Genomic DNA, 26,256 nt, shown 5'->3' with positions numbered 1-26,256 from the left:
GATGTAAGAGAGACATTGTGATATCATCACATACTGTAGGCAGGATGGCAGGTGTAAAGCTTCTAAAAGAGAGAGGGAGGGAGAGAGGTAGAGGAGAGAGAGGGAGAAAGAGGGAGAGAGAGAGCAAGCAGCTCCTCCCTCCCATGCAAATGACTGGAGGCAGAGGAGTAGAGGGACAGAAGCCTGTGCTGCTTGTAATGGGACAGGATTTGGGGTGCTGTTTCATGCTCTATCTCCCTCCCTCCCACTGTCTCAGGTGCAGAAAGTTTTCAAGGGAGAGAGGAAAGGAAGAGGAAAATGGAAGCTGAGGAGAGCTGGTCCTGTCCCTCTTGTTGGTAAAGAGGGGGCATCCAGAAAGAGGTAAGGAGATAGTTTTATTTTAATTCAAGAAGGAGTGCCTGGTGGCGAAGCTGGTGTGCTCTGTCACACTACAGACCCCTCCCTGTGTGTGTGTGTGTGTGCGTGCGTGCGTGCGTGCGTCTGCAGGGGGTATCTGTCCCATCCATAGATATCAGGGGTACTGCAGCTGCTGCTGCTGTTCAAACTTTTGCTTTAGGCCCATTCCTTTGATGTTAATAAGCGTTTCTAGTACAATCTTTTTCGCTCTGTTCACCCACATCTTTACATTACCTCGTGTGTGTGTGTGTGTGTGTGTGTGTGTGTGTATGTGTATGTGTGTGTACGTGTGTATAGCATGTGTTTGAAACACTATACTGTATCTGCATAGAAAAAAAGCCTTCTTTTAGTAATGTACAGTTCAAATACTGTATGAACATGACCCCATCTCATCTCATCCCCCTGACTCTGGATACAAAACATTCATGTATTCGTTTGCAACTTTTCATACAATTTGCTTGCACCATTTCAGAGAAATTAAATATTTAAAATGGAAATAAATTGGTAACTGCAGTAACAAACAACACTGTACATGCTAATAGTACATCCATGTAAGCAGTACATACATGCTCAGGAGTTGTTTTTTTGGATCGGTATATACTTGTCATTATCCACTTCAACCATTTTAATTCCCCCCTTTTAAATTATTGTACTGGTTGATGTGTATGTATATATATATATATATATATATATATATATATATATATATATATATAGATATATATCTATATATCTATATATATATATATATATATATATATATTTCAACCATTATCACCTACAGTACAGTAGCATACAGTGCTCCCACTGCAGCAAGGGATTCTGGGAAATGACATGCAATGTTTACTCGCTCATCCCACGACGTGGCGGTATCAAATATAGCGTTTTCCCAGTTATTATATCCCTGCAGGATGTAGGATAATCCCAGCCAAACCCACATACTTACTACATTCCCGTTATGTCACATGTATTATTTCCTGTGAAGGAAGCGCTATGTATATTCCCATTATGGTCACAAATTGGACGATACTGTATTTCCATTATGTCTCCTATTATTTTCCCATGATATCTCATAGAATACTGTCATCCAAAACCACATCATTATTGAATGATTGAAAATGATGCCTCCGTTTTATGTCAAGATTGTCTTGACACTTAGACCCCCAAGATTTCAATAGCGCCTCACTTAAAAGATGACATTATTTTTGATTCAAATGAACTTTTATGGTGCAGAAGCCGCATGGTGCCTGTGCCTACAGTGTATGTATTTGTCAGTGTGTCTCTATCTGCATTTCTGTCTCTTGCTGGCCGCCAGCCTGTGTGATGATGTCAGCCTGTCTGTGATGTAAGAGAGACATTGTGATATCATCACATACTGTAGGCAGGATGGCAGGTGTAAAGCTTCTAAAAGAGAGAGGGAGGGAGAGAGGTAGAGGAGAGAGAGGGAGAAAGAGGGAGAGAGAGAGCAAGCAGCTCCTCCCTCCCATGCAAATGACTGGAGGCAGAGGAGTAGAGGGACAGAAGCCTGTGCTGCTTGTAATGGGACAGGATTTGGGGTGCTGTTTCATGCTCTATCTCCCTCCCTCCCACTGTCTCAGGTGCAGAAAGTTTTCAAGGGAGAGAGGAAAGGAAGAGGAAAATGGAAGCTGAGGAGAGCTGGTCCTGTCCCTCTTGTTGGTAAAGAGGGGGCATCCAGAAAGAGGTAAGGAGATAGTTTTATTTTAATTCAAGAAGGAGTGCCTGGTGGCGAAGCTGGTGTGCTCTGTCACACTACAGACCCCTCCCTGTGTGTGTGTGTGCGTGCGTGCGTGCGTGCGTCTGCAGGGGGTATCTGTCCCATCCATAGATATCAGGGGTACTGCAGCTGCTGCTGCTGTTCAAACTTTTGCTTTAGGCCCATTCCTTTGATGTTAATAAGCGTTTCTAGTACAATCTTTTTCGCTCTGTTCACCCACATCTTTACATTACCTCGTGTGTGTGTGTGTGTGTGTGTGTGTGTGTATGTGTATGTGTGTGTACGTGTGTATAGCATGTGTTTGAAACACTATACTGTATCTGCATAGAAAAAAAGCCTTCTTTTAGTAATGTACAGTTCAAATACTGTATGAACATGACCCCATCTCATCTCATCCCCCTGACTCTGGATACAAAACATTCATGTATTCGTTTGCAACTTTTCATACAATTTGCTTGCACCATTTCAGAGAAATTAAATATTTAAAATGGAAATAAATTGGTAACTGCAGTAACAAACAACACTGTACATGCTAATAGTACATCCATGTAAGCAGTACATACATGCTCAGGAGTTGTTTTTTTGGATCGGTATATACTTGTCATTATCCACTTCAACCATTTTAATTCCCCCCTTTTAAATTATTGTACTGGTTGATGTGTATGTATATATATATATATATATATATATATATATATATATATATATATATATATATAGATATATATCTATATATCTATATATATATATATATATATATTTCAACCATTATCACCTACAGTACAGTAGCATACAGTGCTCCCACTGCAGCAAGGGATTCTGGGAAATGACATGCAATGTTTACTCGCTCATCCCACGACGTGGCGGTATCAAATATAGCGTTTTCCCAGTTATTATATCCCTGCAGGATGTAGGATAATCCCAGCCAAACCCACATACTTACTACATTCCCGTTATGTCACATGTATTATTTCCTGTGAAGGAAGCGCTATGTATATTCCCATTATGGTCACAAATTGGACGATACTGTATTTCCATTATGTCTCCTATTATTTTCCCATGATATCTCATAGAATACTGTCATCCAAAACCACATCATTATTGAATGATTGAAAATGATGCCTCCGTTTTATGTCAAGATTGTCTTGACACTTAGACCCCCAAGATTTCAATAGCGCCTCACTTAAAAGATGACATTATTTTTGATTCAAATGAACTTTTATGGTGCAGAAGCCGCATGGTGCCTGTGCCTACAGTGTATGTATTTGTCAGTGTGTCTCTATCTGCATTTCTGTCTCTTGCTGGCCGCCAGCCTGTGTGATGATGTCAGCCTGTCTGTGATGTAAGAGAGACATTGTGATATCATCACATACTGTAGGCAGGATGGCAGGTGTAAAGCTTCTAAAAGAGAGAGGGAGGGAGAGAGGTAGAGGAGAGAGAGGGAGAAAGAGGGAGAGAGAGAGCAAGCAGCTCCTCCCTCCCATGCAAATGACTGGAGGCAGAGGAGTAGAGGGACAGAAGCCTGTGCTGCTTGTAATGGGACAGGATTTGGGGTGCTGTTTCATGCTCTATCTCCCTCCCTCCCACTGTCTCAGGTGCAGAAAGTTTTCAAGGGAGAGAGGAAAGGAAGAGGAAAATGGAAGCTGAGGAGAGCTGGTCCTGTCCCTCTTTTTGGTAAAGAGGGGGCATCCAGAAAGAGGTAAGGAGATAGTTTTATTTTAATTCAAGAAGGAGTGCCTGGTGGCGAAGCTGGTGTGCTCTGTCACACTACAGACCCCTCCCTGTGTGTGTGTGTGTGTGCGTGCGTGCGTGCGTGCGTGCGTCTGCAGGGGGTATCTGTCCCATCCATAGATATCAGGGGTACTGCAGCTGCTGCTGCTGTTCAAACTTTTGCTTTAGGCCCATTCCTTTGATGTTAATAAGCGTTTCTAGTACAATCTTTTTCGCTCTGTTCACCCACATCTTTACATTACCTCGTGTGTGTGTGTGTGTGTGTGTGTGTGTGTATGTGTATGTGTGTGTACGTGTGTATAGCATGTGTTTGAAACACTATACTGTATCTGCATAGAAAAAAAGCCTTCTTTTAGTAATGTACAGTTCAAATACTGTATGAACATGACCCCATCTCATCTCATCCCCCTGACTCTGGATACAAAACATTCATGTATTCGTTTGCAACTTTTCATACAATTTGCTTGCACCATTTCAGAGAAATTAAATATTTAAAATGGAAATAAATTGGTAACTGCAGTAACAAACAACACTGTACATGCTAATAGTACATCCATGTAAGCAGTACATACATGCTCAGGAGTTGTTTTTTTGGATCGGTATATACTTGTCATTATCCACTTCAACCATTTTAATTCCCCCCTTTTAAATTATTGTACTGGTTGATGTGTATGTATATATATATATATATATATATATATATATATATATATATAGATATATATCTATATATCTATATATATATATATATATATATATTTCAACCATTATCACCTACAGTACAGTAGCATACAGTGCTCCCACTGCAGCAAGGGATTCTGGGAAATGACATGCAATGTTTACTCGCTCATCCCACAACGTGGCGGTATCAAATATAGCGTTTTCCCAGTTATTATATCCCTGCAGGATGTAGGATAATCCCAGCCAAACCCACATACTTACTACATTCCCGTTATGTCACATGTATTATTTCCTGTGAAGGAAGCGCTATGTATATTCCCATTATGGTCACAAATTGGACGATACTGTATTTCCATTATGTCTCCTATTATTTTCCCATGATATCTCATAGAATACTGTCATCCAAAACCACATCATTATTGAATGATTGAAAATGATGCCTCCGTTTTATGTCAAGATTGTCTTGACACTTAGACCCCCAAGATTTCAATAGCGCCTCACTTAAAAGATGACATTATTTTTGATTCAAATGAACTTTTATGGTGCAGAAGCCGCATGGTGCCTGTGCCTACAGTGTATGTATTTGTCAGTGTGTCTCTATCTGCATTTCTGTCTCTTGCTGGCCGCCAGCCTGTGTGATGATGTCAGCCTGTCTGTGATGTAAGAGAGACATTGTGATATCATCACATACTGTAGGCAGGATGGCAGGTGTAAAGCTTCTAAAAGAGAGAGGGAGGGAGAGAGGTAGAGGAGAGAGAGGGAGAAAGAGGGAGAGAGAGAGCAAGCAGCTCCTCCCTCCCATGCAAATGACTGGAGGCAGAGGAGTAGAGGGACAGAAGCCTGTGCTGCTTGTAATGGGACAGGATTTGGGGTGCTGTTTCATGCTCTATCTCCCTCCCTCCCACTGTCTCAGGTGCAGAAAGTTTTCAAGGGAGAGAGGAAAGGAAGAGGAAAATGGAAGCTGAGGAGAGCTGGTCCTGTCCCTCTTGTTGGTAAAGAGGGGGCATCCAGAAAGAGGTAAGGAGATAGTTTTATTTTAATTCAAGAAGGAGTGCCTGGTGGCGAAGCTGGTGTGCTCTGTCACACTACAGACCCCTCCCTGTGTGTGTGTGTGTGTGCGTGCGTGCGTGCGTGCGTGCGTCTGCAGGGGGTATCTGTCCCATCCATAGATATCAGGGGTACTGCAGCTGCTGCTGCTGTTCAAACTTTTGCTTTAGGCCCATTCCTTTGATGTTAATAAGCGTTTCTAGTACAATCTTTTTCGCTCTGTTCACCCACATCTTTACATTACCTCGTGTGTGTGTGTGTGTGTGTGTGTGTATGTGTATGTGTGTGTACGTGTGTATAGCATGTGTTTGAAACACTATACTGTATCTGCATAGAAAAAAAGCCTTCTTTTAGTAATGTACAGTTCAAATACTGTATGAACATGACCCCATCTCATCTCATCCCCCTGACTCTGGATACAAAACATTCATGTATTCGTTTGCAACTTTTCATACAATTTGCTTGCACCATTTCAGAGAAATTAAATATTTAAAATGGAAATAAATTGGTAACTGCAGTAACAAACAACACTGTACATGCTAATAGTACATCCATGTAAGCAGTACATACATGCTCAGGAGTTGTTTTTTTGGATCGGTATATACTTGTCATTATCCACTTCAACCATTTTAATTCCCCCCTTTTAAATTATTGTACTGGTTGATGTGTATGTATATATATATATATATATATATATATATATATATATATATATATATAGATATATATCTATATATCTATATATATATATATATATATATATTTCAACCATTATCACCTACAGTACAGTAGCATACAGTGCTCCCACTGCAGCAAGGGATTCTGGGAAATGACATGCAATGTTTACTCGCTCATCCCACAACGTGGCGGTATCAAATATAGCGTTTTCCCAGTTATTATATCCCTGCAGGATGTAGGATAATCCCAGCCAAACCCACATACTTACTACATTCCCGTTATGTCACATGTATTATTTCCTGTGAAGGAAGCGCTATGTATATTCCCATTATGGTCACAAATTGGACGATACTGTATTTCCATTATGTCTCCTATTATTTTCCCATGATATCTCATAGAATACTGTCATCCAAAACCACATCATTATTGAATGATTGAAAATGATGCCTCCGTTTTATGTCAAGATTGTCTTGACACTTAGACCCCCAAGATTTCAATAGCGCCTCACTTAAAAGATGACATTATTTTTGATTCAAATGAACTTTTATGGTGCAGAAGCCGCATGGTGCCTGTGCCTACAGTGTATGTATTTGTCAGTGTGTCTCTATCTGCATTTCTGTCTCTTGCTGGCCGCCAGCCTGTGTGATGATGTCAGCCTGTCTGTGATGTAAGAGAGACATTGTGATATCATCACATACTGTAGGCAGGATGGCAGGTGTAAAGCTTCTAAAAGAGAGAGGGAGGGAGAGAGGTAGAGGAGAGAGAGGGAGAAAGAGGGAGAGAGAGAGCAAGCAGCTCCTCCCTCCCATGCAAATGACTGGAGGCAGAGGAGTAGAGGGACAGAAGCCTGTGCTGCTTGTAATGGGACAGGATTTGGGGTGCTGTTTCATGCTCTATCTCCCTCCCTCCCACTGTCTCAGGTGCAGAAAGTTTTCAAGGGAGAGAGGAAAGGAAGAGGAAAATGGAAGCTGAGGAGAGCTGGTCCTGTCCCTCTTGTTGGTAAAGAGGGGGCATCCAGAAAGAGGTAAGGAGATAGTTTTATTTTAATTCAAGAAGGAGTGCCTGGTGGCGAAGCTGGTGTGCTCTGTCACACTACAGACCCCTCCCTGTGTGTGTGTGTGTGTGCGTGCGTGCGTGCGTGCGTGCGTCTGCAGGGGGTATCTGTCCCATCCATAGATATCAGGGGTACTGCAGCTGCTGCTGCTGTTCAAACTTTTGCTTTAGGCCCATTCCTTTGATGTTAATAAGCGTTTCTAGTACAATCTTTTTCGCTCTGTTCACCCACATCTTTACATTACCTCGTGTGTGTGTGTGTGTGTGTGTGTGTATGTGTATGTGTGTGTACGTGTGTATAGCATGTGTTTGAAACACTATACTGTATCTGCATAGAAAAAAAGCCTTCTTTTAGTAATGTACAGTTCAAATACTGTATGAACATGACCCCATCTCATCTCATCCCCCTGACTCTGGATACAAAACATTCATGTATTCGTTTGCAACTTTTCATACAATTTGCTTGCACCATTTCAGAGAAATTAAATATTTAAAATGGAAATAAATTGGTAACTGCAGTAACAAACAACACTGTACATGCTAATAGTACATCCATGTAAGCAGTACATACATGCTCAGGAGTTGTTTTTTTGGATCGGTATATACTTGTCATTATCCACTTCAACCATTTTAATTCCCCCCTTTTAAATTATTGTACTGGTTGATGTGTATGTATATATATATATATATATATATATATATATATATATATATATATATAGATATAGATATATAGATATATATCTATATATCTATATATATATATATATATATATATATTTCAACCATTATCACCTACAGTACAGTAGCATACAGTGCTCCCACTGCAGCAAGGGATTCTGGGAAATGACATGCAATGTTTACTCGCTCATCCCACGACGTGGCGGTATCAAATATAGCGTTTTCCCAGTTATTATATCCCTGCAGGATGTAGGATAATCCCAGCCAAACCCACATACTTACTACATTCCCGTTATGTCACATGTATTATTTCCTGTGAAGGAAGCGCTATGTATATTCCCATTATGGTCACAAATTGGACGATACTGTATTTCCATTATGTCTCCTATTATTTTCCCATGATATCTCATAGAATACTGTCATCCAAAACCACATCATTATTGAATGATTGAAAATGATGCCTCCGTTTTATGTCAAGATTGTCTTGACACTTAGACCCCCAAGATTTCAATAGCGCCTCACTTAAAAGATGACATTATTTTTGATTCAAATGAACTTTTATGGTGCAGAAGCCGCATGGTGCCTGTGCCTACAGTGTATGTATTTGTCAGTGTGTCTCTATCTGCATTTCTGTCTCTTGCTGGCCGCCAGCCTGTGTGATGATGTCAGCCTGTCTGTGATGTAAGAGAGACATTGTGATATCATCACATACTGTAGGCAGGATGGCAGGTGTAAAGCTTCTAAAAGAGAGAGGGAGGGAGAGAGGTAGAGGAGAGAGAGGGAGAAAGAGGGAGAGAGAGAGCAAGCAGCTCCTCCCTCCCATGCAAATGACTGGAGGCAGAGGAGTAGAGGGACAGAAGCCTGTGCTGCTTGTAATGGGACAGGATTTGGGGTGCTGTTTCATGCTCTATCTCCCTCCCTCCCACTGTCTCAGGTGCAGAAAGTTTTCAAGGGAGAGGAAAGGAAGAGGAAAATGGAAGCTGAGGAGAGCTGGTCCTGTCCCTCTTGTTGGTAAAGAGGGGGCATCCAGAAAGAGGTAAGGAGATAGTTTTATTTTAATTCAAGAAGGAGTGCCTGGTGGCGAAGCTGGTGTGCTCTGTCACACTACAGACCCCTCCCTGTGTGTGTGTGCGTGCGTGCGTGCGTGCGTGCGTCTGCAGGGGGTATCTGTCCCATCCATAGATATCAGGGGTACTGCAGCTGCTGCTGCTGTTCAAACTTTTGCTTTAGGCCCATTCCTTTGATGTTAATAAGCGTTTCTAGTACAATCTTTTTCGCTCTGTTCACCCACATCTTTACATTACCTCGTGTGTGTGTGTGTGTGTGTGTGTGTGTGTATGTGTATGTGTGTGTACGTGTGTATAGCATGTGTTTGAAACACTATACTGTATCTGCATAGAAAAAAAGCCTTCTTTTAGTAATGTACAGTTCAAATACTGTATGAACATGACCCCATCTCATCTCATCCCCCTGACTCTGGATACAAAACATTCATGTATTCGTTTGCAACTTTTCATACAATTTGCTTGCACCATTTCAGAGAAATTAAATATTTAAAATGGAAATAAATTGGTAACTGCAGTAACAAACAACACTGTACATGCTAATAGTACATCCATGTAAGCAGTACATACATGCTCAGGAGTTGTTTTTTTGGATCGGTATATACTTGTCATTATCCACTTCAACCATTTTAATTCCCCCCTTTTAAATTATTGTACTGGTTGATGTGTATGTATATATATATATATATATATATATATATATATATATATATAGATATAGATATAGATATATAGATATATATCTATATATCTATATATATATATATATATATATATATTTCAACCATTATCACCTACAGTACAGTAGCATACAGTGCTCCCACTGCAGCAAGGGATTCTGGGAAATGACATGCAATGTTTACTCGCTCATCCCACGACGTGGCGGTATCAAATATAGCGTTTTCCCAGTTATTATATCCCTGCAGGATGTAGGATAATCCCAGCCAAACCCACATACTTACTACATTCCCGTTATGTCACATGTATTATTTCCTGTGAAGGAAGCGCTATGTATATTCCCATTATGGTCACAAATTGGACGATACTGTATTTCCATTATGTCTCCTATTATTTTCCCATGATATCTCATAGAATACTGTCATCCAAAACCACATCATTATTGAATGATTGAAAATGATGCCTCCGTTTTATGTCAAGATTGTCTTGACACTTAGACCCCCAAGATTTCAATAGCGCCTCACTTAAAAGATGACATTATTTTTGATTCAAATTAACTTTTATGGTGCAGAAGCCGCATGGTGCCTGTGCCTACAGTGTATGTATTTGTCAGTGTGTCTCTATCTGCATTTCTGTCTCTTGCTGGCCGCCAGCCTGTGTGATGATGTCAGCCTGTCTGTGATGTAAGAGAGACATTGTGATATCATCACATACTGTAGGCAGGATGGCAGGTGTAAAGCTTCTAAAAGAGAGAGGGAGGGAGAGAGGTAGAGGAGAGAGAGGGAGAAAGAGGGAGAGAGAGAGCAAGCAGCTCCTCCCTCCCATGCAAATGACTGGAGGCAGAGGAGTAGAGGGACAGAAGCCTGTGCTGCTTGTAATGGGACAGGATTTGGGGTGCTGTTTCATGCTCTATCTCCCTCCCTCCCACTGTCTCAGGTGCAGAAAGTTTTCAAGGGAGAGGAAAGGAAGAGGAAAATGGAAGCTGAGGAGAGCTGGTCCTGTCCCTCTTGTTGGTAAAGAGGGGGCATCCAGAAAGAGGTAAGGAGATAGTTTTATTTTAATTCAAGAAGGAGTGCCTGGTGGCGAAGCTGGTGTGCTCTGTCACACTACAGACCCCTCCCTGTGTGTGTGTGCGTGCGTGCGTGCGTGCGTGCGTCTGCAGGGGGTATCTGTCCCATCCATAGATATCAGGGGTACTGCAGCTGCTGCTGCTGTTCAAACTTTTGCTTTAGGCCCATTCCTTTGATGTTAATAAGCGTTTCTAGTACAATCTTTTTCGCTCTGTTCACCCACATCTTTACATTACCTCGTGTGTGTGTGTGTGTGTGTGTGTGTGTGTATGTGTATGTGTGTGTACGTGTGTATAGCATGTGTTTGAAACACTATACTGTATCTGCATAGAAAAAAAGCCTTCTTTTAGTAATGTACAGTTCAAATACTGTATGAACATGACCCCATCTCATCTCATCCCCCTGACTCTGGATACAAAACATTCATGTATTCGTTTGCAACTTTTCATACAATTTGCTTGCACCATTTCAGAGAAATTAAATATTTAAAATGGAAATAAATTGGTAACTGCAGTAACAAACAACACTGTACATGCTAATAGTACATCCATGTAAGCAGTACATACATGCTCAGGAGTTGTTTTTTTGGATCGGTATATACTTGTCATTATCCACTTCAACCATTTTAATTCCCCCCTTTTAAATTATTGTACTGGTTGATGTGTATGTATATATATATATATATATATATATATATATATATATATATATATATATATAGATATATATCTATATATCTATATATATATATATATATATATATTTCAACCATTATCACCTACAGTACAGTAGCATACAGTGCTCCCACTGCAGCAAGGGATTCTGGGAAATGACATGCAATGTTTACTCGCTCATCCCACGACGTGGCGGTATCAAATATAGCGTTTTCCCAGTTATTATATCCCTGCAGGATGTAGGATAATCCCAGCCAAACCCACATACTTACTACATTCCCGTTATGTCACATGTATTATTTCCTGTGAAGGAAGCGCTATGTATATTCCCATTATGGTCACAAATTGGACGATACTGTATTTCCATTATGTCTCCTATTATTTTCCCATGATATCTCATAGAATACTGTCATCCAAAACCACATCATTATTGAATGATTGAAAATGATGCCTCCGTTTTATGTCAAGATTGTCTTGACACTTAGACCCCCAAGATTTCAATAGCGCCTCACTTAAAAGATGACATTATTTTTGATTCAAATGAACTTTTATGGTGCAGAAGCCGCATGGTGCCTGTGCCTACAGTGTATGTATTTGTCAGTGTGTCTCTATCTGCATTTCTGTCTCTTGCTGGCCGCCAGCCTGTGTGATGATGTCAGCCTGTCTGTGATGTAAGAGAGACATTGTGATATCATCACATACTGTAGGCAGGATGGCAGGTGTAAAGCTTCTAAAAGAGAGAGGGAGGGAGAGAGGTAGAGGAGAGAGAGGGAGAAAGAGGGAGAGAGAGAGCAAGCAGCTCCTCCCTCCCATGCAAATGACTGGAGGCAGAGGAGTAGAGGGACAGAAGCCTGTGCTGCTTGTAATGGGACAGGATTTGGGGTGCTGTTTCATGCTCTATCTCCCTCCCTCCCACTGTCTCAGGTGCAGAAAGTTTTCAAGGGAGAGAGGAAAGGAAGAGGAAAATGGAAGCTGAGGAGAGCTGGTCCTGTCCCTCTTGTTGGTAAAGAGGGGGCATCCAGAAAGAGGTAAGGAGATAGTTTTATTTTAATTCAAGAAGGAGTGCCTGGTGGCGAAGCTGGTGTGCTCTGTCACACTACAGACCCCTCCCTGTGTGTGTGTGTGTGTGCGTGCGTGCGTGCGTGCGTCTGCAGGGGGTATCTGTCCCATCCATAGATATCAGGGGTACTGCAGCTGCTGCTGCTGTTCAAACTTTTGCTTTAGGCCCATTCCTTTGATGTTAATAAGCGTTTCTAGTACAATCTTTTTCGCTCTGTTCACCCACATCTTTACATTACCTCGTGTGTGTGTGTGTGTGTGTGTGTGTGTGTGTGTATGTGTATGTGTGTGTACGTGTGTATAGCATGTGTTTGAAACACTATACTGTATCTGCATAGAAAAAAAGCCTTCTTTTAGTAATGTACAGTTCAAATACTGTATGAACATGACCCCATCTCATCTCATCCCCCTGACTCTGGATACAAAACATTCATGTATTCGTTTGCAACTTTTCATACAATTTGCTTGCACCATTTCAGAGAAATTAAATATTTAAAATGGAAATAAATTGGTAACTGCAGTAACAAACAACACTGTACATGCTAATAGTACATCCATGTAAGCAGTACATACATGCTCAGGAGTTGTTTTTTTGGATCGGTATATACTTGTCATTATCCACTTCAACCATTTTAATTCCCCCCTTTTAAATTATTGTACTGGTTGATGTGTATGTATATATATATATATATATATATATATATATATATATATATATATAGATATATAGATATATATCTATATATCTATATATATATATATATATATATATATATATTTCAACCATTATCACCTACAGTACAGTAGCATACAGTGCTCCCACTGCAGCAAGGGATTCTGGGAAATGACATGCAATGTTTACTCGCTCATCCCACGACGTGGCGGTATCAAATATAGCGTTTTCCCAGTTATTATATCCCTGCAGGATGTAGGATAATCCCAGCCAAACCCACATACTTACTACATTCCCGTTATGTCACATGTATTATTTCCTGTGAAGGAAGCGCTATGTATATTCCCATTATGGTCACAAATTGGACGATATTGTATTTCCATTATGTCTCCTATTATTTTCCCATGATATCTCATAGAATACTGTCATCCAAAACCACATCATTATTGAATGATTGAAAATGATGCCTCCGTTTTATGTCAAGATTGTCTTGACACTTAGACCCCCAAGATTTCAATAGCGCCTCACTTAAAAGATGACATTATTTTTGATTCAAATGAACTTTTATGGTGTAGAAGCCGCATGGTGCCTGTGCCTACAGTGTATGTATTTGTCAGTGTGTCTCTATCTGCATTTCTGTCTCTTGCTGGCCGCCAGCCTGTGTGATGATGTCAGCCTGTCTGTGATGTAAGAGAGACATTGTGATATCATCACATACTGTAGGCAGGATGGCAGGTGTAAAGCTTCTAAAAGAGAGAGGGAGGGAGAGAGGTAGAGGAGAGAGAGGGAGAAAGAGGGAGAGAGAGAGCAAGCAGCTCCTCCCTCCCATGCAAATGACTGGAGGCAGAGGAGTAGAGGGACAGAAGCCTGTGCTGCTTGTAATGGGACAGGATTTGGGGTGCTGTTTCATGCTCTATCTCCCTCCCTCCCACTGTCTCAGGTGCAGAAAGTTTTCAAGGGAGAGAGGAAAGGAAGAGGAAAATGGAAGCTGAGGAGAGCTGGCCCTGTCCCTCTTGTTGGTAAAGAGGGGGCATACAGAAAGAGGTAAGGAGATAGTTTTATTTTAATTCAAGAAGGAGTGCCTGGTGGCGAAGCTGGTGTGCTCTGTCACACTACAGACCCCTCCCTGTGTGTGTGTGTGTGCGTGCGTGCGTCTGCAGGGGGTATCTGTCCCATCCATAGATATCAGGGGTACTGCAGCTGCTGCTGCTGTTCAAACTTTTGCTTTAGGCCCATTCCTTTGATGTTAATAAGCGTTTCTAGTACAATCTTTTTCGCTCTGTTCACCCACATCTTTACATTACCTCGTGTGTGTGTGTGTGTGTGTGTGTGTGTGTGTGTGTATGTGTATGTGTGTGTACGTGTGTATAGCATGTGTTTGAAACACTATACTGTATCTGCATAGAAAAAAAGCCTTCTTTTAGTAATGTACAGTTCAAATACTGTATGAACATGACCCCATCTCATCTCATCCCCCTGACTCTGGATACAAAACATTCATGTATTCGTTTGCAACTTTTCATACAATTTGCTTGCACCATTTCAGAGAAATTAAATATTTAAAATGGAAATAAATTGGTAACTGCAGTAACAAACAACACTGTACATGCTAATAGTACATCCATGTAAGCAGTACATAGATGCTCAGGAGTTGTTTTTTTGGATCGGTATATACTTGTCATTATCCACTTCAACCATTTTAATTCCCCCCTTTTAAATTATTGTACTGGTTGATGTGTATGTATATATATATATATATATATATATATATATATATATATATAGATATATATCTATATATCTATATATATATATATATATATATATATTTCAACCATTATCACCTACAGTACAGTAGCATACAGTGCTCCCACTGCAGCAAGGGATTCTGGGAAATGACATGCAATGTTTACTCGCTCATCCCACAACGTGGCGGTATCAAATATAGCGTTTTCCCAGTTATTATATCCCTGCAGGATGTAGGATAATCCCAGCCAAACCCACATACTTACTACATTCCCGTTATGTCACATGTATTATTTCCTGTGAAGGAAGCGCTATGTATATTCCCATTATGGTCACAAATTGGACGATACTGTATTTCCATTATGTCTCCTATTATTTTCCCATGATATCTCATAGAATACTGTCATCCAAAACCACATCATTATTGAATGATTGAAAATGATGCCTCCGTTTTATGTCAAGATTGTCTTGACACTTAGACCCCCAAGATTTCAATAGCGCCTCACTTAAAAGATGACATTATTTTTGATTCAAATGAACTTTTATGGTGCAGAAGCCGCATGGTGCCTGTGCCTACAGTGTATGTATTTGTCAGTGTGTCTCTATCTGCATTTCTGTCTCTTGCTGGCCGCCAGCCTGTGTGATGATGTCAGCCTGTCTGTGATGTAAGAGAGACATTGTGATATCATCACATACTGTAGGCAGGATGGCAGGTGTAAAGCTTCTAAAAGAGAGAGGGAGGGAGAGAGGTAGAGGAGAGAGAGGGAGAAAGAGGGAGAGAGAGAGCAAGCAGCTCCTCCCTCCCATGCAAATGACTGGAGGCAGAGGAGTAGAGGGACAGAAGCCTGTGCTGCTTGTAATGGGACAGGATTTGGGGTGCTGTTTCATGCTCTATCTCCCTCCCTCCCACTGTCTCAGGTGCAGAAAGTTTTCAAGGGAGAGAGGAAAGGAAGAGGAAAATGGAAGCTGAGGAGAGCTGGTCCTGTCCCTCTTGTTGGTAAAGAGGGGGCATCCAGAAAGAGGTAAGGAGATAGTTTTATTTTAATTCAAGAAGGAGTGCCTGGTGGCGAAGCTGGTGTGCTCTGTCACACTACAGACCCCTCCCTGTGTGTGTGTGTGTGTGCGTGCGTGCGTGCGTGCGTCTGCAGGGGGTATCTGTCCCATCCATAGATATCAGGGGTACTGCAGCTGCTGCTGCTGTTCAAACTTTTGCTTTAGGCCCATTCCTTTGATGTTAATAAGCGTTTCTAGTACAATCTTTTTCGCTCTGTTCACCCACATCTTTACATTACCTCGTGTGTGTGTGTGTGTGTGTGTGTGTATGTATGTGTATGTGTGTGTACGTGTGTATAGCATGTGTTTGAAACACTATACTGTATCTGCATAGAAAAAAAGCCTTCTTTTAGTAATGTACAGTTCAAATACTGTATGAACATGACCCCATCTCATCTCATCCCCCTGACTCTGGATACAAAACATTCATGTATTCGTTTGCAACTTTTCATACAATTTGCTTGCACCATTTCAGAGAAATTAAATATTTAAAATGGAAATAAATTGGTAACTGCAGTAACAAACAACACTGTACATGCTAATAGTACATCCATGTAAGCAGTACATACATGCTCAGGAGTTGTTTTTTTGGATCGGTATATACTTGTCATTATCCACTTCAACCATTTTAATTCCCCCCTTTTAAATTATTGTACTGGTTGATGTGTATGTATATATATATATATATATATATATATATATATATATATAGATATATATCTATATATCTATATATATATATATATATATATATATATATATTTCAACCATTATCACCTACAGTACAGTAGCATACAGTGCTCCCACTGCAGCAAGGGATTCTGGGAAATGACATGCAATGTTTACTCGCTCATCCCACGACGTGGCGGTATCAAATATAGCGTTTTCCCAGTTATTATATCCCTGCAGGATGTAGGATAATCCCAGCCAAACCCACATACTTACTACATTCCCGTTATGTCACATGTATTATTTCCTGTGAAGGAAGCGCTATGTATATTCCCATTATGGTCACAAATTGGACGATACTGTATTTCCATTATGTCTCCTATTATTTTCCCATGATATCTCATAGAATACTGTCATCCAAAACCACATCATTATTGAATGATTGAAAATGATGCCTCCGTTTTATGTCAAGATTGTCTTGACACTTAGACCCCCAAGATTTCAATAGCGCCTCACTTAAAAGATGACATTATTTTTGATTCAAATGAACTTTTATGGTGCAGAAGCCGCATGGTGCCTGTGCCTACAGTGTATGTATTTGTCAGTGTGTCTCTATCTGCATTTCTGTCTCTTGCTGGCCGCCAGCCTGTGTGATGATGTCAGCCTGTCTGTGATGTAAGAGAGACATTGTGATATCATCACATACTGTAGGCAGGATGGCAGGTGTAAAGCTTCTAAAAGAGAGAGGGAGGGAGAGAGGTAGAGGAGAGAGAGGGAGAAAGAGGGAGAGAGAGAGCAAGCAGCTCCTCCCTCCCATGCAAATGACTGGAGGCAGAGGAGTAGAGGGACAGAAGCCTGTGCTGCTTGTAATGGGACAGGATTTGGGGTGCTGTTTCATGCTCTATCTCCCTCCCTCCCACTGTCTCAGGTGCAGAAAGTTTTCAAGGGAGAGAGGAAAGGAAGAGGAAAATGGAAGCTGAGGAGAGCTGGTCCTGTCCCTCTTGTTGGTAAAGAGGGGGCATCCAGAAAGAGGTAAGGAGATAGTTTTATTTTAATTCAAGAAGGAGTGCCTGGTAGCGAAGCTGGTGTGCTCTGTCACACTACAGACCCCTCCCTGTGTGTGTGTGTGTGCGTGCGTGCGTCTGCAGGGGGTATCTGTCCCATCCATAGATATCAGGGGTACTGCAGCTGCTGCTGCTGTTCAAACTTTTGCTTTAGGCCCATTCCTTTGATGTTAATAAGCGTTTCTAGTACAATCTTTTTCGCTCTGTTCACCCACATCTTTACATTACCTCGTGTGTGTGTGTGTGTGTGTGTGTGTATGTGTATGTGTGTGTACGTGTGTATAGCATGTGTTTGAAACACTATACTGTATCTGCATAGAAAAAAAGCCTTCTTTTAGTAATGTACAGTTCAAATACTGTATGAACATGACCCCATCTCATCTCATCCCCCTGACTCTGGATACAAAACATTCATGTATTCGTTTGCAACTTTTCATACAATTTGCTTGCACCATTTCAGAGAAATTAAATATTTAAAATGGAAATAAATTGGTAACTGCAGTAACAAACAACACTGTACATGCTAATAGTACATCCATGTAAGCAGTACATACATGCTCAGGAGTTGTTTTTTTGGATCGGTATATACTTGTCATTATCCACTTCAACCATTTTAATTCCCCCCTTTTAAATTATTGTACTGGTTGATGTGTATGTATATATATATATATATATATATATATATATATATATAGATATATAGATATATAGATATATAGATATATATCTATATATCTATATATATATATATATATATATATATATATTTCAACCATTATCACCTACAGTACAGTAGCATACAGTGCTCCCACTGCAGCAAGGGATTCTGGGAAATGACATGCAATGTTTACTCGCTCATCCCACGACGTGGCGGTATCAAATATAGCGTTTTCCCAGTTATTATATCCCTGCAGGATGTAGGATAATCCCAGCCAAACCCACATACTTACTACATTCCCGTTATGTCACATGTATTATTTCCTGTGAAGGAAGCGCTATGTATATTCCCATTATGGTCACAAATTGGACGATATTGTATTTCCATTATGTCTCCTATTATTTTCCCATGATATCTCATAGAATACTGTCATCCAAAACCACATCATTATTGAATGATTGAAAATGATGCCTCCGTTTTATGTCAAGATTGTCTTGACACTTAGACCCCCAAGATTTCAATAGCGCCTCACTTAAAAGATGACATTATTTTTGATTCAAATGAACTTTTATGGTGTAGAAGCCGCATGGTGCCTGTGCCTACAGTGTATGTATTTGTCAGTGTGTCTCTATCTGCATTTCTGTCTCTTGCTGGCCGCCAGCCTGTGTGATGATGTCAGCCTGTCTGTGATGTAAGAGAGACATTGTGATATCATCACATACTGTAGGCAGGATGGCAGGTGTAAAGCTTCTAAAAGAGAGAGGGAGGGAGAGAGGTAGAGGAGAGAGAGGGAGAAAGAGGGAGAGAGAGAGCAAGCAGCTCCTCCCTCCCATGCAAATGACTGGAGGCAGAGGAGTAGAGGGACAGAAGCCTGTGCTGCTTGTAATGGGACAGGATTTGGGGTGCTGTTTCATGCTCTATCTCCCTCCCTCCCACTGTCTCAGGTGCAGAAAGTTTTCAAGGGAGAGAGGAAAGGAAGAGGAAAATGGAAGCTGAGGAGAGCTGGCCCTGTCCCTCTTGTTGGTAAAGAGGGGGCATACAGAAAGAGGTAAGGAGATAGTTTTATTTTAATTCAAGAAGGAGTGCCTGGTGGCGAAGCTGGTGTGCTCTGTCACACTACAGACCCCTCCCTGTGTGTGTGTGTGTGCGTGCGTGCGTCTGCAGGGGGTATCTGTCCCATCCATAGATATCAGGGGTACTGCAGCTGCTGCTGCTGTTCAAACTTTTGCTTTAGGCCCATTCCTTTGATGTTAATAAGCGTTTCTAGTACAATCTTTTTCGCTCTGTTCACCCACATCTTTACATTACCTCGTGTGTGTGTGTGTGTGTGTGTGTGTGTGTATGTGTATGTGTGTGTACGTGTGTATAGCATGTGTTTGAAACACTATACTGTATCTGCATAGAAAAAAAGCCTTCTTTTAGTAATGTACAGTTCAAATACTGTATGAACATGACCCCATCTCATCTCATCCCCCTGACTCTGGATACAAAACATTCATGTATTCGTTTGCAACTTTTCATACAATTTGCTTGCACCATTTCAGAGAAATTAAATATTTAAAATGGAAATAAATTGGTAACTGCAGTAACAAACAACACTGTACATGCTAATAGTACATCCATGTAAGCAGTACATAGATGCTCAGGAGTTGTTTTTTTGGATCGGTATATACTTGTCATTATCCACTTCAACCATTTTAATTCCCCCCTTTTAAATTATTGTACTGGTTGATGTGTATGTATATATATATATATATATATATATATATATATATATAGATATATATCTATATATCTATATATATATATATATATATATATATATTTCAACCATTATCACCTACAGTACAGTAGCATACAGTGCTCCCACTGCAGCAAGGGATTCTGGGAAATGACATGCAATGTTTACTCGCTCATCCCACAACGTGGCGGTATCAAATATAGCGTTTTCCCAGTTATTATATCCCTGCAGGATGTAGGATAATCCCAGCCAAACCCACATACTTACTACATTCCCGTTATGTCACATGTATTATTTCCTGTGAAGGAAGCGCTATGTATATTCCCATTATGGTCACAAATTGGACGATACTGTATTTCCATTATGTCTCCTATTATTTTCCCATGATATCTCATAGAATACTGTCATCCAAAACCACATCATTATTGAATGATTGAAAATGATGCCTCCGTTTTATGTCAAGATTGTCTTGACACTTAGACCCCCAAGATTTCAATAGCGCCTCACTTAAAAGATGACATTATTTTTGATTCAAATGAACTTTTATGGTGCAGAAGCCGCATGGTGCCTGTGCCTACAGTGTATGTATTTGTCAGTGTGTCTCTATCTGCATTTCTGTCTCTTGCTGGCCGCCAGCCTGTGTGATGATGTCAGCCTGTCTGTGATGTAAGAGAGACATTGTGATATCATCACATACTGTAGGCAGGATGGCAGGTGTAAAGCTTCTAAAAGAGAGAGGGAGGGAGAGAGGTAGAGGAGAGAGAGGGAGAAAGAGGGAGAGAGAGAGCAAGCAGCTCCTCCCTCCCATGCAAATGACTGGAGGCAGAGGAGTAGAGGGACAGAAGCCTGTGCTGCTTGTAATGGGACAGGATTTGGGGTGCTGTTTCATGCTCTATCTCCCTCCCTCCCACTGTCTCAGGTGCAGAAAGTTTTCAAGGGAGAGAGGAAAGGAAGAGGAAAATGGAAGCTGAGGAGAGCTGGTCCTGTCCCTCTTGTTGGTAAAGAGGGGGCATCCAGAAAGAGGTAAGGAGATAGTTTTATTTTAATTCAAGAAGGAGTGCCTGGTGGCGAAGCTGGTGTGCTCTGTCACACTACAGACCCCTCCCTGTGTGTGTGTGTGTGTGCGTGCGTGCGTGCGTGCGTCTGCAGGGGGTATCTGTCCCATCCATAGATATCAGGGGTACTGCAGCTGCTGCTGCTGTTCAAACTTTTGCTTTAGGCCCATTCCTTTGATGTTAATAAGCGTTTCTAGTACAATCTTTTTCGCTCTGTTCACCCACATCTTTACATTACCTCGTGTGTGTGTGTGTGTGTGTGTGTGTATGTATGTGTATGTGTGTGTACGTGTGTATAGCATGTGTTTGAAACACTATACTGTATCTGCATAGAAAAAAAGCCTTCTTTTAGTAATGTACAGTTCAAATACTGTATGAACATGACCCCATCTCATCTCATCCCCCTGACTCTGGATACAAAACATTCATGTATTCGTTTGCAACTTTTCATACAATTTGCTTGCACCATTTCAGAGAAATTAAATATTTAAAATGGAAATAAATTGGTAACTGCAGTAACAAACAACACTGTACATGCTAATAGTACATCCATGTAAGCAGTACATACATGCTCAGGAGTTGTTTTTTTGGATCGGTATATACTTGTCATTATCCACTTCAACCATTTTAATTCCCCCCTTTTAAATTATTGTACTGGTTGATGTGTATGTATATATATATATATATATATATATATATATATATATATATAGATATATATCTATATATCTATATATATATATATATATATATATATATTTCAACCATTATCACCTACAGTACAGTAGCATACAGTGCTCCCACTGCAGCAAGGGATTCTGGGAAATGACATGCAATGTTTACTCGCTCATCCCACAACGTGGCGGTATCAAATATAGCGTTTTCCCAGTTATTATATCCCTGCAGGATGTAGGATAATCCCAGCCAAACCCACATACTTACTACATTCCCGTGAAGGAAGCGCTATGTATATTCCCATTATGGTCACAAATTGGACGATACTGTATTTCCATTATGTCTCCTATTATTTTCCCATGATATCTCATAGAATACTGTCATCCAAAACCACATCATTATTGAATGATTGAAAATGATGCCTCCGTTTTATGTCAAGATTGTCTTGACACTTAGACCCCCAAGATTTCAATAGCGCCTCACTTAAAAGATGACATTATTTTTGATTCAAATGAACTTTTATGGTGCAGAAGCCGCATGGTGCCTGTGCCTACAGTGTATGTATTTGTCAGTGTGTCTCTATCTGCATTTCTGTCTCTTGCTGGCCGCCAGCCTGTGTGATGATGTCAGCCTGTCTGTGATGTAAGAGAGACATTGTGATATCATCACATACTGTAGGCAGGATGGCAGGTGTAAAGCTTCTAAAAGAGAGAGGGAGGGAGAGAGGTAGAGGAGAGAGAGGGAGAAAGAGGGAGAGAGAGAGCAAGCAGCTCCTCCCTCCCATGCAAATGACTGGAGGCAGAGGAGTAGAGGGACAGAAGCCTGTGCTGCTTGTAATGGGACAGGATTTGGGGTGCTGTTTCATGCTCTATCTCCCTCCCTCCCACTGTCTCAGGTGCAGAAAGTTTTCAAGGGAGAGAGGAAAGGAAGAGGAAAATGGAAGCTGAGGAGAGCTGGTCCTGTCCCTCTTGTTGGTAAAGAGGGGGCATCCAGAAAGAGGTAAGGAGATAGTTTTATTTTAATTCAAGAAGGAGTGCCTGGTGGCGAAGCTGGTGTGCTCTGTCACACTACAGACCCCTCCCTGTGTGTGTGTGTGTGTGCGTGCGTGCGTGCGTGCGTCTGCAGGGGGTATCTGTCCCATCCATAGATATCAGGGGTACTGCAGCTGCTGCTGCTGTTCAAACTTTTGCTTTAGGCCCATTCCTTTGATGTTAATAAGCGTTTCTAGTACAATCTTTTTCGCTCTGTTCACCCACATCTTTACATTACCTCGTGTGTGTGTGTGTGTGTGTGTGTGTATGTATGTGTATGTGTGTGTACGTGTGTATAGCATGTGTTTGAAACACTATACTGTATCTGCATAGAAAAAAAGCCTTCTTTTAGTAATGTACAGTTCAAATACTGTATGAACATGACCCCATCTCATCTCATCCCCCTGACTCTGGATACAAAACATTCATGTATTCGTTTGCAACTTTTCATACAATTTGCTTGCACCATTTCAGAGAAATTAAATATTTAAAATGGAAATAAATTGGTAACTGCAGTAACAAACAACACTGTACATGCTAATAGTACATCCATGTAAGCAGTACATACATGCTCAGGAGTTGTTTTTTTGGATCGGTATATACTTGTCATTATCCACTTCAACCATTTTAATTCCCCCCTTTTAAATTATTGTACTGGTTGATGTGTATGTATATATATATATATATATATATATATATATATATATATATATAGATATATATCTATATATCTATATATATATATATATATATATATATATTTCAACCATTATCACCTACAGTACAGTAGCATACAGTGCTCCCACTGCAGCAAGGGATTCTGGGAAATGACATGCAATGTTTACTCGCTCATCCCACAACGTGGCGGTATCAAATATAGCGTTTTCCCAGTTATTATATCCCTGCAGGATGTAGGATAATCCCAGCCAAACCCACATACTTACTACATTCCCGTGAAGGAAGCGCTATGTATATTCCCATTATGGTCACAAATTGGACGATACTGTATTTCCATTATGTCTCCTATTATTTTCCCATGATATCTCATAGAATACTGTCATCCAAAACCACATCATTATTGAATGATTGAAAATGATGCCTCCGTTTTATGTCAAGATTGTCTTGACACTTAGACCCCCAAGATTTCAATAGCGCCTCACTTAAAAGATGACATTATTTTTGATTCAAATGAACTTTTATGGTGCAGAAGCCGCATGGTGCCTGTGCCTACAGTGTATGTATTTGTCAGTGTGTCTCTATCTGCATTTCTGTCTCTTGCTGGCCGCCAGCCTGTGTGATGATGTCAGCCTGTCTGTGATGTAAGAGAGACATTGTGATATCATCACATACTGTAGGCAGGATGGCAGGTGTAAAGCTTCTAAAAGAGAGAGGGAGGGAGAGAGGTAGAGGAGAGAGAGGGAGAAAGAGGGAGAGAGAGAGCAAGCAGCTCCTCCCTCCCATGCAAATGACTGGAGGCAGAGGAGTAGAGGGACAGAAGCCTGTGCTGCTTGTAATGGGACAGGATTTGGGGTGCTGTTTCATGCTCTATCTCCCTCCCTCCCACTGTCTCAGGTGCAGAAAGTTTTCAAGGGAGAGAGGAAAGGAAGAGGAAAATGGAAGCTGAGGAGAGCTGGTCCTGTCCCTCTTGTTGGTAAAGAGGGGGCATCCAGAAAGAGGTAAGGAGATAGTTTTATTTTAATTCAAGAAGGAGTGCCTGGTGGCGAAGCTGGTGTGCTCTGTCACACTACAGACCCCTCCCTGTGTGTGTGTGTGTGTGCGTGCGTGCGTGCGTGCGTCTGCAGGGGGTATCTGTCCCATCCATAGATATCAGGGGTACTGCAGCTGCTGCTGCTGTTCAAACTTTTGCTTTAGGCCCATTCCTTTGATGTTAATAAGCGTTTCTAGTACAATCTTTTTCGCTCTGTTCACCCACATCTTTACATTACCTCGTGTGTGTGTGTGTGTGTGTGTGTGTGTATGTGTATGTGTGTGTACGTGTGTATAGCATGTGTTTGAAACACTATACTGTATCTGCATAGAAAAAAAGCCTTCTTTTAGTAATGTACAGTTCAAATACTGTATGAACATGACCCCATCTCATCTCATCCCCCTGACTCTGGATACAAAACATTCATGTATTCGTTTGCAACTTTTCATACAATTTGCTTGCACCATTTCAGAGAAATTAAATATTTAAAATGGAAATAAATTGGTAACTGCAGTAACAAACAACACTGTACATGCTAATAGTACATCCATGTAAGCAGTACATACATGCTCAGGAGTTGTTTTTTTGGATCGGTATATACTTGTCATTATCCACTTCAACCATTTTAATTCCCCCCTTTTAAATTATTGTACTGGTTGATGTGTATGTATATATATATATATATATATATATATATATATATATATATAGATATATATCTATATATCTATATATATATATATATATATATATATATATATTTCAACCATTATCACCTACAGTACAGTAGCATACAGTGCTCCCACTGCAGCAAGGGATTCTGGGAAATGACATGCAATGTTTACTCGCTCATCCCACGACGTGGCGGTATCAAATATAGCGTTTTCCCAGTTATTATATCCCTGCAGGATGTAGGATAATCCCAGCCAAACCCACATACTTACTACATTCCCGTTATGTCACATGTATTATTTCCTGTGAAGGAAGCGCTATGTATATTCCCATTATGGTCACAAATTGGACGATACTGTATTTCCATTATGTCTCCTATTATTTTCCCATGATATCTCATAGAATACTGTCATCCAAAACCACATCATTATTGAATGATTGAAAATGATGCCTCCGTTTTATGTCAAGATTGTCTTGACACTTAGACCCCCAAGATTTCAATAGCGCCTCACTTAAAAGATGACATTATTTTTGATTCAAATGAACTTTTATGGTGCAGAAGCCGCATGGTGCCTGTGCCTACAGTGTATGTATTTGTCAGTGTGTCTCTATCTGCATTTCTGTCTCTTGCTGGCCGCCAGCCTGTGTGATGATGTCAGCCTGTCTGTGATGTAAGAGAGACATTGTGATATCATCACATACTGTAGGCAGGATGGCAGGTGTAAAGCTTCTAAAAGAGAGAGGGAGGGAGAGAGGTAGAGGAGAGAGAGGGAGAAAGAGGGAGAGAGAGAGCAAGCAGCTCCTCCCTCCCATGCAAATGACTGGAGGCAGAGGAGTAGAGGGACAGAAGCCTGTGCTGCTTGTAATGGGACAGGATTTGGGGTGCTGTTTCATGCTCTATCTCCCTCCCTCCCACTGTCTCAGGTGCAGAAAGTTTTCAAGGGAGAGAGGAAAGGAAGAGGAA

The 26,256-nt window shown here is 40.9% G+C and overlaps 1 long non-coding RNA gene across 1 annotated transcript in view; it reads left to right on the top strand.

Annotated features, from left to right (window-relative positions):
- Nucleotides 1–3,756: 3,756 nt before the first annotated feature.
- LOC142476631 (uncharacterized) overlaps nt 3,757–26,256 on the top strand; it is a 270,751-nt gene continuing 248,251 nt past the window's right edge. Inside the window, exon 1 of the long non-coding RNA XR_012791855.1 lies at nt 3,757–3,830. This is a non-coding gene — a long non-coding RNA (uncharacterized LOC142476631). The remainder of the gene's footprint in view (nt 3,831–26,256) is intronic.

Source organism: Ascaphus truei, unplaced genomic scaffold, assembly GCF_040206685.1.
Source record: "Ascaphus truei isolate aAscTru1 unplaced genomic scaffold, aAscTru1.hap1 HAP1_SCAFFOLD_163, whole genome shotgun sequence".
NCBI lineage: Eukaryota > Metazoa > Chordata > Amphibia > Anura > Ascaphidae > Ascaphus > Ascaphus truei.
The sequence above is the reverse complement of the archived record's forward strand: the minus strand, read 5'-3'. Positions and strand labels throughout refer to the sequence as shown.